The following is a 12141-nucleotide window of genomic DNA, read 5'->3' as shown; positions in this document are numbered from 1 at the left end:
TGATCCAGTATGACTCTTCTTATGTTCTTAGCATAGTCAATGGTAAGGTATCTAACCCCTGATCTAAAACATTCATGGGAGGTGACAGTGTAGCCTTTTCTTGTAAGGCAGGAAATCCCACATTCTCCTAGGCAGTTTGCTCCATTGAAGAATTGCTCTTGTATTCAAGAAGAATGGTCCTCTTTCATCTTTCTGACATCCTTTTAAATATTTAAAACCATTTCAGTATGTCCTCCCTCTCCTTTTCTATTCCTATGGGCCAAGAATTCCTTCTTTGAAGAGCATATGGCTTTTCTGTAGGCTAAGCATGCCTAGTTCCCTGCTCTTTCCCCAAATGGCTTACTTGTCCAGATCCCTTGATGTACTTGAAGCTCTTCAAATCCTTTTCAGTTTGTTGACATCCAGCTTGAAATGTTGTGTTCAAGACTAAGCAAGAGTACTCCAAATGTCTTCGGAGAGCTGAGTACTCCTTAAGACTTGGATGTAGCATTTTTTTATTTATTTTTTTGCCAATCAAACAGGAGATGTGTGAAAAAGTACTGGCAGACAGCCTGGGCTGTAATAGCGCAGGCTCTGGGTGGTGCTGTTATAGAACTCCTCGGCAGTGGTGCAGGCACCCATAGCCACGCCCCTAAGGAGAGTCCAAAAACGCAGGTAGCTGTATTGGAGTATATATACTATACTTGCCTTCAGTAAAGCTAATGGGTGTGTCAATTACTCATTCAAGACCGCCACCCAAATAGGGATAACTCATAACAACCTATTGTTGCCTGGAATATCCATTTCTCCTCCAGCTAATGTGAGGATTGCTGCTAAACTCAGAAGGAGCCCTGACTTGGGTGGCACATGACTTGGGTCATCATCCCAGCTAAACAAAAAGTCCTGCAACTTTGATCCTGTCATCCCCGGCTCCACAGCATCACTGTTCTGTCTTTGGCAAGGGTGGCAGTATCTATAGCCAGATGCTGCCTTGTCCCACTCACTTCTGATGATGTGATTGCCTGTTTGAGAGGAGAGGCAAGATGGCGCCTTCCTTCCAGCCTAGCACATGTCCTGGCTGTGCTAGAGGTAGTGTTCCTGTTAGGATTCCTGTTCTAGACATCTATATGTAGTATGGAGAATTTCCTGTTATTGTTAGTGGATATGTTAGCTCTAAGAAAAAACTCTGTAATTGATGTGAAGAGGTAAAGATGCTCCTAAAATCCTGACATGAACACAGAAAACCCAATGCAGTCACAATTTTATAAGCAAAGCAAATAACCATTAACCAAACCATGTGATCATGGAGTAGGGATGGAAGAGAAATGTGCTTGGCTTACTTTTTCATGCAAACCAATCTAATTTGCACTTCCTGAACCAAAGCATGTACTACCTTCAGTATCAGAGAGAGTAACCCTATGAGGATGGGTTAACAAATAACACAGTTCTCCAAAGTTTGTGATGCAGCTTTGATCAAACACATATAATTAATGAAAAGTGTACTAAAAATGTGTTCATTCATGAGAACTGGGTACAAAAATGCATTATATTAAGGAAAACATTGTAAAAATTGGTGTATATTAGGTAAAATGTGTACAAAATAATTAGGAGAAATGTGCAGAAAAATGTGTACAAATTTTAATGTGGACTTTGAAATAAATAAATCACAAACTGTTTCAGGAGTGGCATGGAATGGACTTCACACTGGGAAAAAGAGCAATTGAGAGAAACCAAAATGGAAATGTGTATCATCCCTACCTTTGAGCCTCCCCATAGTGACTTGGAATTGAACCAATCATTGTTTATAAGATGTATACCCAGAAGACAAAGCTCCAGGTCTATTTTTGTCACTGTAACTTGCTAGGGTCAACGAGTTAGACCCAAGCTAGATGTGTGACACATGGTTGCATGTACCTTTCCTTTCACATGTTTTTTTTTTAAAAAACCCCCAACAGTCTTGGGAGGCTCTGAGTTTAAGCAAAAGGAGAGTAGGGTTGCTGGTGGTGGTGAGGTACTGCTCCTGTCTCTTCTGCTGGAATTTACTACCACAAGATGTAGTAATGGCCACCAATTTGGATGGCTTTAAAATGTTGGTTAGATAAATTCTTGGAGGAAAAGGCTGTTAATGAGCTTCGGCTATTGGGCAGCATAGAAATGAAATAAATAAAATAAATAAATAAATAAATAAATAAATAATAAAATACTACCTTCAGTTATTATTATTATTATTATTATTATTATTATTATTTGCATTTTTATACCACCCAACAGCCAAAGCTCCCTGGGCAGTTCACAAAAACTAAAACCATTCAGAGTATAAAAAAAAAAAAGTATAAAAACATGATATACAATACACATTAAAAACTGATTAAAAACATACCATACATGATTAAAACATCATTAAAACATTAAAACTCTCAGTAACCCTATGAGGATGGGTTAACAAATAACCTTCCCCAACTTGCTACCCTCCAGATATGGGGTATGCTGGGAGTTGTAGTCCAATACATTTAATTATTTATTATTTATTTATTACATTTTTATACCGCCAAATAGCTGAAGCTCTCTGGGCAGTTCACATTAGTAAATACAGGCCAGAGGGGCGTTCTGTACCCCAAGCAAGCTGATTCCACTGCAGGGATCTGGAGGGCACTAGGTTAGGAAAAGCTGCGATAATATTTCTGAAGATTTCTCACTGTTACTTTGGTGGGCATAAGAATGGTCTCTCATTGTATGTGACTAGACATAATTTTCAAAAGAGGAATCAATGTAAAAAATCAAGAGTAATGACTGACAAGAGGTAATATTGTACAAAAATTGCATTCCAAAGGGAGATGTCCCTGGTAATCAGAGGCATAGTCCATTTTATTCTGCAGTTTTGACTCCTTGTGAATTTGCAATCCATTGACTTACACTTCCAAACAAGTTAAAAGTTCCCTGCTAAACCTAAATTCCTATAGTAGAGCTAGATGCAATCACCACCTACAAAACTGTCAAATGAGTTCTAGTTTTGGGATACTTATTACTGGCCCTTGATGAGCAAGAAGCAGAAAGAATACATTCCGATTTCCAAGACTCAGCTGGAGGTTTGCTGTTAGCTGCTATATAAAGATAAATCTTTGCCATTTAAATGAGCACATTTTATAGAAAGGTTATTGAGGGAGTCAGTGAAGAACTCTACAAGGTCCTTCAACTTGGCAACTTTCCTTGTTTTAACTGTAGGTTAGCAGACAAATGTGGAAAGTGAGCTTACAACTTTAAAAAATAAAATAAAAATAAAAATGGCTTATTTCATAGAACTGAGAAGCAAAGCGTAAAGCAAAGAACTATGTTCTGAAGGGGAAAATCTGTCCTGAACATTGCACCCATGAATTCTGCAATCATTGAAGTATTTCAAAGGTGCACCAGAGTGGAGACTGGCAAAATATAATAAAAACTTAGAATACAGTTCACTTCCTTCTTGAAGTCAGTAGCAAAGTTCCTACTGATTCCAGTTAAACTGGTTTGAACATTTAATTAATTGTCATAATTTAATATTCACTGATGTACATTTGCTGGGAGAACACAGCATGTCCATTCAAGTTTTATTTGTAAAGACTCAAGACTGAACATGTTTTCGGTTGTTGACAGAGAATGACGTGGACAACTTTGATGTTACATGTATGTATATTTTGAAGTTGTGGGTATAATTGGGTATTCCTGTTACAACTCTGAATTTTATGGTGAGTATATCTAGGGTGAGAGTTTCAGGGGGCATGGTATATTTGTATATGTGAGATGATTGGCTGAATGAGTGAGGGGGTGAAGTGTGTGTGATATATATGTTGGATCCTGGAATGGATCCTGGTTATGTTTTCCATTGATTTGTTAATTGCTGAGGATCTGGAAGAAAAGAAGACTCAGCAGAAACTTAAAGGTCAACTCTACACCTGGACATTGAGTGTCATAATTGAATAATTGTCTAACTGATTGTCTTCAATTCAGGGTTGCAAGGAGTTGCATCATTGTACAGGTTGTCTATAAAAGTAAATGTATTTTCATGTGCATTAGTCTATAACTTCCATGTCCCTTACCCAACTTGATGTGAGCTGTATTGACTGACGGTTTGTAAGTATTTGTATCTGTACTGCCATAACTAAATTATATATTTATTTGCCAGTAAAAGGTTTATTTTAACCTACATAAATCTCTGTCTTAATTCACGTCTTTGCTGACTTGGCTGAGAACCGCTGCAATCTCTGCTAGTCTCTGGAAGGCCCAGACAGAGACTTAACACAAAAGGTTATGTGCCAGAAACCCAGTCTGTGCCATAACTAATCAGCTTCTAAAGCCATAACTCAACAATATAAGCAGGAAGCTGTGCTTGTATAGAACAGATAGGTATTAGATGAGATATAGTTTAGAACAGAAAGAGATTGGGAACGTGAGAAGAAGTAAAAGTGTTGGATGTCACACTGGATGTGTGGCAGGTCCTGGTGGTAGCAGTACCAAGTGTGTGTGGTAGAAGGTGTTGCCTGCCACGAGAAAGGCATTATAGAAGAGGTATTTTCACTGGGAGATAGGTAGGAATGGCACAACAACCATAGGTCAAAAAAAGAAAAGAAAAAGAAATCTTGATTGACTGAGGCTGTAGCTAGACCAAAGGTTTATCCCAGGATTGTCCTGGGGTCAAACCTGTTCATCTAAGTGCCACACAGGGCATCCAGCGCTCAGGCAAGGACGAACTTGGGATGATCCTGGGATAAACTTTAGGTCTAGCTATGGCCTGAGCATCTCATCAGTAGGTCCACTGTTGTATTCTTCGTCCAACAGTAAAGGACCAGAGCTCAGTGATAGAACCTCCTACATGCAAAACTTGTGCTCTATGTTCAACCCCCAACATCCCTAGTTAAGAGGATTATGGAGCAGTTGATGGGAAACAACTCTATCTGAGACCCTGAAGAGCTGTTGCCAGAATTAATGGTAGTGGACTAGATGGATAACCTGACCTGACATAGGATTTATTGAGGGTTTTTTAAAAATAATAATAATCAAATATTTACTCACTGGCTTTCTGGACCAAGTCCATTCAACATGGCAAACAAAATGCAAGTATAAACATAAAAATTCAAAAATGTAATATTATAATAAAACTTTACAATCCAAAAATAGGGGGGGGGCATAATGACCAAATGGAATTGTCATTGATCCATAAGGAGACTTTCCCTTCCTCCAAAAAGTATTTGAACAGCTGAGTGGAGATTCCTATTCACTGCAGCAATTGTGAGACCATTCCAGATTAATTATTCTGGAATAAAACATATAGAAAAACACTGGAGTATGACAACACTCCTACCACATAGGCTACTCTGCATGTTAGTTGTTACTTTTCCAGCTTTTCCAGATAAGGTTGTTTGTTGGTTTTTCTACTTCTGCTTTTGTTGCTGGATTAAGCTCGGATTAAGTACATGAATTTATTTTCCTTTCCTGCCTTTCTGTAACATAACCTCTAGGTGGTGCTGTGGTATAACAGAATAATACAACTACACTGTTGAGACTTGCACTCTGTTTCACAATACCATAAACTACCAAGTTTTCCTCGCTCCAGCGCCATAGCTACTCCGCAAAATTACTTTTAAAAAACTCCTGCAAACAACTGTGAGTGAGAAATGTTAAACGTGGAATAATCGCCTCACCTAAAAAAGCTCATAAACTCTATAGCATCAGATCATCAAATGCAAATCAAGAACGGACCACTAGGACAACAAGAACTAGCAGTTCCTGAAACAAGCATGGAAACAAGCAGAAACACTCCTTTGCAGAACAGGGCAGATCAATGGAGCTCCTTTCTGTGAGCTCCACTGATCTGCCCCATACTGGAAACAAGTGTTGCCATTCATCGCTAGTTGTTTCAGGAACCACTGGTTCCTGTTGCACTAATGGTGCATGCTTTTATCTATCAGAATTTCAAAGACAGGAATTGTTTTAGCCAAAAGCAGATGGCACATAATGTACGAGAAGAACATATTCGATGTTGTGGTAAATGTCGGGTCCATTTATATTGTTTTCAAGCAACTGGCTTGTCGAATACAACAGTGAGTTATAGATAAGTAAAGAAACAAACCTTCATAATTGTTATTGGATGCCAAGTGCATTTTTTAAAAATAATGACATACTGTCATTTCCAAGAGCTAGAGATAACATGAATATTGCCTTAGCCGTTAAATTAAAAGAAGAAGAAGCTATTTCCCGTTATCTATTGGGGATTTTGCTTCCAAAATTCTTACAAATCAGTTCTCTTATATAAACGGTCACTTGTTAGGTCTATGCAGAAATGTCCCTGTGGGTTTGCAGAGAGCACAGGCAGTTATATTATATTTGGCTAAGATCAAAGAACTAGTTCTGCATATCTAAGGCAGATTTTGGATAAACCATTTTTCTAAATGTATGTGAGTTGCAAGAACAGATGGAGGGGGGGGGAACCAACTTGGCCATACCTAATGAAAAGCACTGCACCCTAGCCTTTGTTTGCCATGCTTAAGTTTTGCATAACCAAGACATTACAGAGGTTCAAACTATACACTGCAGAAAGCAGCAATCCTATGTCACCATGTTTAGTTCTAAGTTCTAGAACTAAAAAACGACCATGGTCATGTTTACACCTCCTGGCATTCCAGGAGGGAGGGGGGAGGATCTTACGATATGCTGATTGCAAGATCCTCCCCCTGCATTCACATGTGGTGCATGATGTCCAGGGAGGAAGGAGGATGTCGCACCCACCATTTTTTTAAAAAAAGAACAGGAGCTGGAGCGCATGTGTGCTCCAGTGAAAAAGTAAGTTAAAAAAAAGAAGCCCCACCCCCACTCCCCAGCCCACCCCCAATGGCCCTGGGCTCTTCCCATCCTGGCTCCTTCCCTCTGATGACCCCTGCTACTCGCGGGGAAGAGGGAAGAAGCCAGGATGGGCAGCCACATCACCCGCCGTCCTTGGGATCATCCTGGGGCCGTGGGAAAAGCCGTTAAGAAAGGGTATGGCTATATCCCGTGGAAATGGAGGGATCATCCCTCCCTGCCCCCGGGATCCCCTGTGCATCATGTGGATGCACAAATATGATCCCGGGATGATCCCTGGGATATCGCCCAGTGTAGACATGCCCCATATCATTGGTTGTTGCTTGCAGAGGCAGGGAAACTCTTAACTCCATGTCACACATATTTCTTAGTAGCAGACATTATGGGTTAGAGAGTTGTGTGGAGTAGAACTCTGGAAACTGGATGATTCTGAAGGGATTATTTAGTAAAGATGCTTCCTGTTAGAAAGGCAATTAGCAGAGAAAAATAAAAGGCATAACAGAATGAGTGTTTACCAGTCCCACATGCACACAGGCTGCTTTAACACAATAAAGGAGACCACATCCTTCTTCAGTGAAGATGAAAACAGTTTAACTCACAAATATTCTTGCATTGTCAATGCAGGCTCAGCATAGAGTTTCAAAAGAGTTTGTTCAATCTATTGTTCAATTCCCATTACACCAGCAGGAGCGAGAGAGCAAACACATGTGCTCCCAGCAATGGAGGAGGTCAGAGAAAGGGGGGGAAGAGCAAATCACAGGAAATTACATTGCAGGATGTATGGATACTAAGCCTAACTTTGGTCAAAATTCCCATGAATTAACTAACTGCAACATTGCCCCCTTCCAGTAACTTGCAGACGAGGTTGCAATATTCCCAACAGATTCTGTTAGGGCAGTACGACAATGGAACCAATTACCTAGGGAAGTTGTGGGCTTTCTCACACTAGAGACATTCAAGAGGCAGCTTGATAGCCATCTGTGAGGTGGATGTGGATTCCTGCATTGATCAGGGGGTTGGACTCGATGGCCTTATAGGCCCCTTCCAACTCTACTATTCTATGATCTATGATTCCACAAGTTGAAAGGGGGACAGCAATTTTCACCAATTCCCTCCTCCCCCCTGCAGCTCCATATATCCGCAAAAATATAGTCTGAGGTTTGGGGGAATGGAAAGGAGGAATCAGTGAAAATCATCACCCTACCCCCTTTCCCACAGCAGCAAGCCTCTGCTGGATCCCAGTTCCCTCCATGAACAGAAGGAGTCCTTCAATTTGTGGGCCAACATCTATGGATCCACCCCAGTGAGACAAAAGACAGGAAGGAAGTAGCTGTTTTGGGAAGCAACAGGGAATCTCCATTTGGGCCCAAGATTTTTCTTTCTTTCCTCACGTTTAGAACAACATCCTGTGGGGTGACAGAATGGTTTCATGCAGTGGTGTATGCTGCTATTTGAAATGAAGTGAGCAGATGTGTTCAGAATTTCTAGGATGCATCTAGAAGGTGTCCATGCTTTGAGAGAAAACCATTTCATCTATATATAGTGCTATCAATCCTTTCCAATCTTCTTTTCATATGGTAAAGAAGCACAGGCATTATTTTCACTGTGCTGGAGGTAAATTTCTGGTGCTGAAAATAGACAGAAGAAATACCGCTCAGACAAGGGTCACCGTTTCCCACAGAGACTGAAGTCAAAGTTGTCTGATGACAAAGAAAAACAGCCAAAATGCTCCAATGGAGAGGTTGGTATTTGCAGCATCTTTCCTTCCCATTTATCTTAAGGTAGCCTGCCGGAGGGTGGATTACATTTTGCCATCTCGGTTTTTACACAGGAAAAAATAACTGCGGTTAGGAAATCCAGAATTTGTTTTTTGCATCAAACATAAGTGCAGTGCTTTTAGTCAGCTGTTTTTGAAATCTGGGATCACATGGGTCTATCAGGAAGTTCTGTGTGAATACTGCCATTTTACACTAAAGGCTTTGCTTTGTTTATTATTATGACATTAAGTCACAATTCAAAATGCTAAGGGTTGACACAAATAAAAACACACACCACTTGATAGGATTCAGGTCGTACAGAAGTACAGGCTGCATAATCCCAAATAAGGACATAGGTATGTCAATAATGTGTTATATTTACTGGATTGTTCAGTTGTGATCATCTCCACAATGCGTAATGATTAGTCTTTGTGCACTGATAGGCATACAACTTGCTGATATGCATACAACTAGAAGCCAGCATGGATTTGTCAAGAACAAATCCTGTCAGACTAATCTGATCTCATTTTTTGATTGGGTAACCTCCCTTGCAGACTGTGGGAATGCTGTGGACATAGTATATCTTGACTTCAGCAAAGCTTTTGACAAAGTGCCCCATGACATTGTGATTAGCAAACTAGCTAAAAGTGGGCTAGATGGGACAACTATTAGGTGGATCCACAGTTGGCTACAGAATCAGACTCAAAGAGTGATTAGGAATGGTACCTTATCTGTCCCTATTTTCATTAGCAATAGACTCTTCTACTCCAAGGGTATCAGGAAGTTTGAGTGCTCTCAGGAACTTTTGTTTCCATCCAGAATATTGTGCAAGGACCTGTTGTAAGTGGGAAGGAAAACCCTATCTGGACTGAATGTTTGCCTCCCACAGGTTTGCCACAGAGCTTCAGAGCCTGCTTTCTTTGGGTTCTCTCGAATGAAATAGCTTGGAAAACAAAAACCAACTTTCCATTGAGGCAGTTAGCAAGCCTATGGCCGGATCTACACTAGTGCGTTAAAGCACTTTATAACAGCTTTAAAGCAGTTAAAGCACTTTATAACTGTTATAAAGCGCTTTAAAGCAGTAGTGTAGATCCTGCCTATGTGCACCCTCTTTTCTTTTAACTGATTATTTCTTTTCTCTGGGGTGATACATGTAGATCTATGGATCCATTCAGCATCTATAGCAGTCAACTATAGCTCAGGGCTCCATTCCAGCCAGTTTAAAAGTTAGATCAGCCATTGCTGCTACATCATTTATTTTGGGACATGCTTCATCTAAATGCTGTTTGAGTGCGCATGATTCAGCCACCCACTCTGTTTCCATCTCCTTCTAAAAAGGATTTCACTTCTCTGAAATAGCAGCCACCATTCCCTTAGGAAGGGAACTCCTGTTGTCTTTCGGAGGTCTCTGTGGGTTCAGCGCCAACATCTGCTCCTACTTATTTATTGTTTATTTATTGCATTTCTACACTGCCCGATAGCCAAAGCTCTCTGGGTGGTTCACAATTTGTCATCTTGTTCTAGCACACCCACCGTTCACCTTGAGCTTTCTGGTTTTTAAAAAAGAGATGCTCCTTGTTTCCTGTTGAAGCAAAGCTGGATGTGCGTGGATGTTTTAACACAGGATAGGGAGAAAGACAGAGGTGGAGAACGTCTTTCTGTTGTGGTTGACATTCCATTGGAGAGTAGTCTGTCAGGAGCTGCATGGCAGTGGTGGGCAGGGCTGAAGCCAGTTGTGGCCAAGGCCAAAGCCAAAACTGGGCAGGGCCACCTCCTTTTCCTTTCTCACTCTCTTCCTTTCTGTAACTCCTTCTCTCACACACTTACTTACTTACTCCCTCTATCTCCACCCACAAGGGGAGGACTCTGGCTAGAGGGCCTGTGAAATTAGGGGCCTTGCTAGACCTACCTTAAAATCCTGGCATGTGGAGGGGCCAGCCCGCACTAGAAGTAGTGCGGGCTGTTGCTCCTATCCACACGTCGATGCGACGGGGTAAAGGAAAGCCCTGTTGCGTCGGCCATTTTGTTTGGGAACTTAAAGGGGCCATGTGTGCAGGAGTGCACCAACGATTTTTGTGAACCGCCCAGAGAGCTTCGGCTATTGGGCGGTATAAAAATGTAATAAATAAATAAATAAATAAATAAAATAAAATAAACAATAAAGGTAGGTGTTTTTTTTTTAAAAAAAGGGTTCCCCACTCCCCCTGCCCCCGATCCCCCCCGCCCACCTGCCCACCCGCGATCTCTGATTCCCTCCATCCCCCCCGGCTCTGTTTCCCCCCCCATCTCCCCCCCTCTGCTCTGATGGCCACAGTGCTCCTGCGGAGCGTTGCACACCGCTTTTTCTGGCTGCTGGCGAGTAAATGTGGTAGCCGGGAAAAGTGGCAGAACGGCCAACACACCCATGGTCTCGGGCCCAGCCCAAGACCATGGGAAATACCGGGCCACAACCGGTGCCTGTTATCCTGGGCCAAGGGGGGGTTACCCTTGCCTGAGCCCGGGATCCCCTGTGCATCATCTGGATGCACAGGGGCCAGGCCAGGGCTCTCACCGGGCTACCCCGTCTGGCAAGGCCCTAGGCCTCTGTCTGCAGGAGTGAGTCCTACATCTGGAAATAAGTACTGTATGAAACATTCCTTGGGGCAGCTTCAGACTGCCAATTTGTCTGAAGGAGTAGTGCTTATGCCAATTTGAAAGGAGTAGTGCTTATCTGGACCTCAGATAGTAGGGCTGCATGAGGTTCAGATAAGTAATCTAAGACTACTCCACTTCACACATGTTAACTAGCTGCTTATTTATGCCACCTCTTCCTCCTACAAATCACATTGCATTAACAAACTCTTTGTGAACCAGAATATATGCAGATACTGAAACAGGTCACATGACACGACAGCGCATCATGGGTTAATTTACTCATTAGGAGCTGCTGCATGTGCTGACCTCCATTATGAGTGTTGTCATGGCTTGCCATGTCATCTGAACTCAGGTGGCAAGACTTGAGAGTTAAACAATCCTTGCATAACCCTAAAACACATCATTAATTAATCCACATTAAAGTTGTGTTGTCCAAAATCATTGTAGGCGCTTCCTTCAGACTCCATGACATTGGAAATAATTGCTGGCTATGAGGAGAATAATAAAATCCACATGGCCTGTCCTAGACTTCTAAATTATACCAAGTAATGTCCTCTCTTCAGCCTTTTAAAAACAGTAGCTAAGGGGGTCATCACAGCCCCCCTCTCCTCCCTATAATTCAAGCACCTGTAGCAATTTTACAACTTCATTTTTTACATCTCTTTATAATTGTCACATGTAACACACACACACCACACCACATCACACCACACACACACACACACACACACACACAGAGTATTGTTTATAATTGCTAGCAAATCTGAGAGGCTGTTGCATGAAGAATGGCTTAGAAAAATTCTAAATAGTAAATGGATACACATGCACACTCACTTCAAAACCATTCAAGTTAATATTCAACCATTATAACCACATTTTATCTGGTCCCATTCACCTGGGTCAAGTAATTTTCCATGATGATCTGATTAGTTAGTGCATG

At 41.5% G+C, this 12141-nt stretch overlaps 1 protein-coding gene across 1 annotated transcript in view; it reads right to left on the bottom strand.

The window, feature by feature from the left end:
• SLC9A9 (solute carrier family 9 member A9) overlaps positions 1–12141 on the bottom strand; it is a 326487-nt gene that overhangs the window by 221400 nt on the left and 92946 nt on the right. The window lies entirely within an intron of this gene.

This window comes from Elgaria multicarinata, chromosome 8 (assembly GCF_023053635.1).
Source record: "Elgaria multicarinata webbii isolate HBS135686 ecotype San Diego chromosome 8, rElgMul1.1.pri, whole genome shotgun sequence".
NCBI lineage: Eukaryota > Metazoa > Chordata > Lepidosauria > Squamata > Anguidae > Elgaria > Elgaria multicarinata.
The sequence above is the reverse complement of the archived record's forward strand: the minus strand, read 5'-3'. Positions and strand labels throughout refer to the sequence as shown.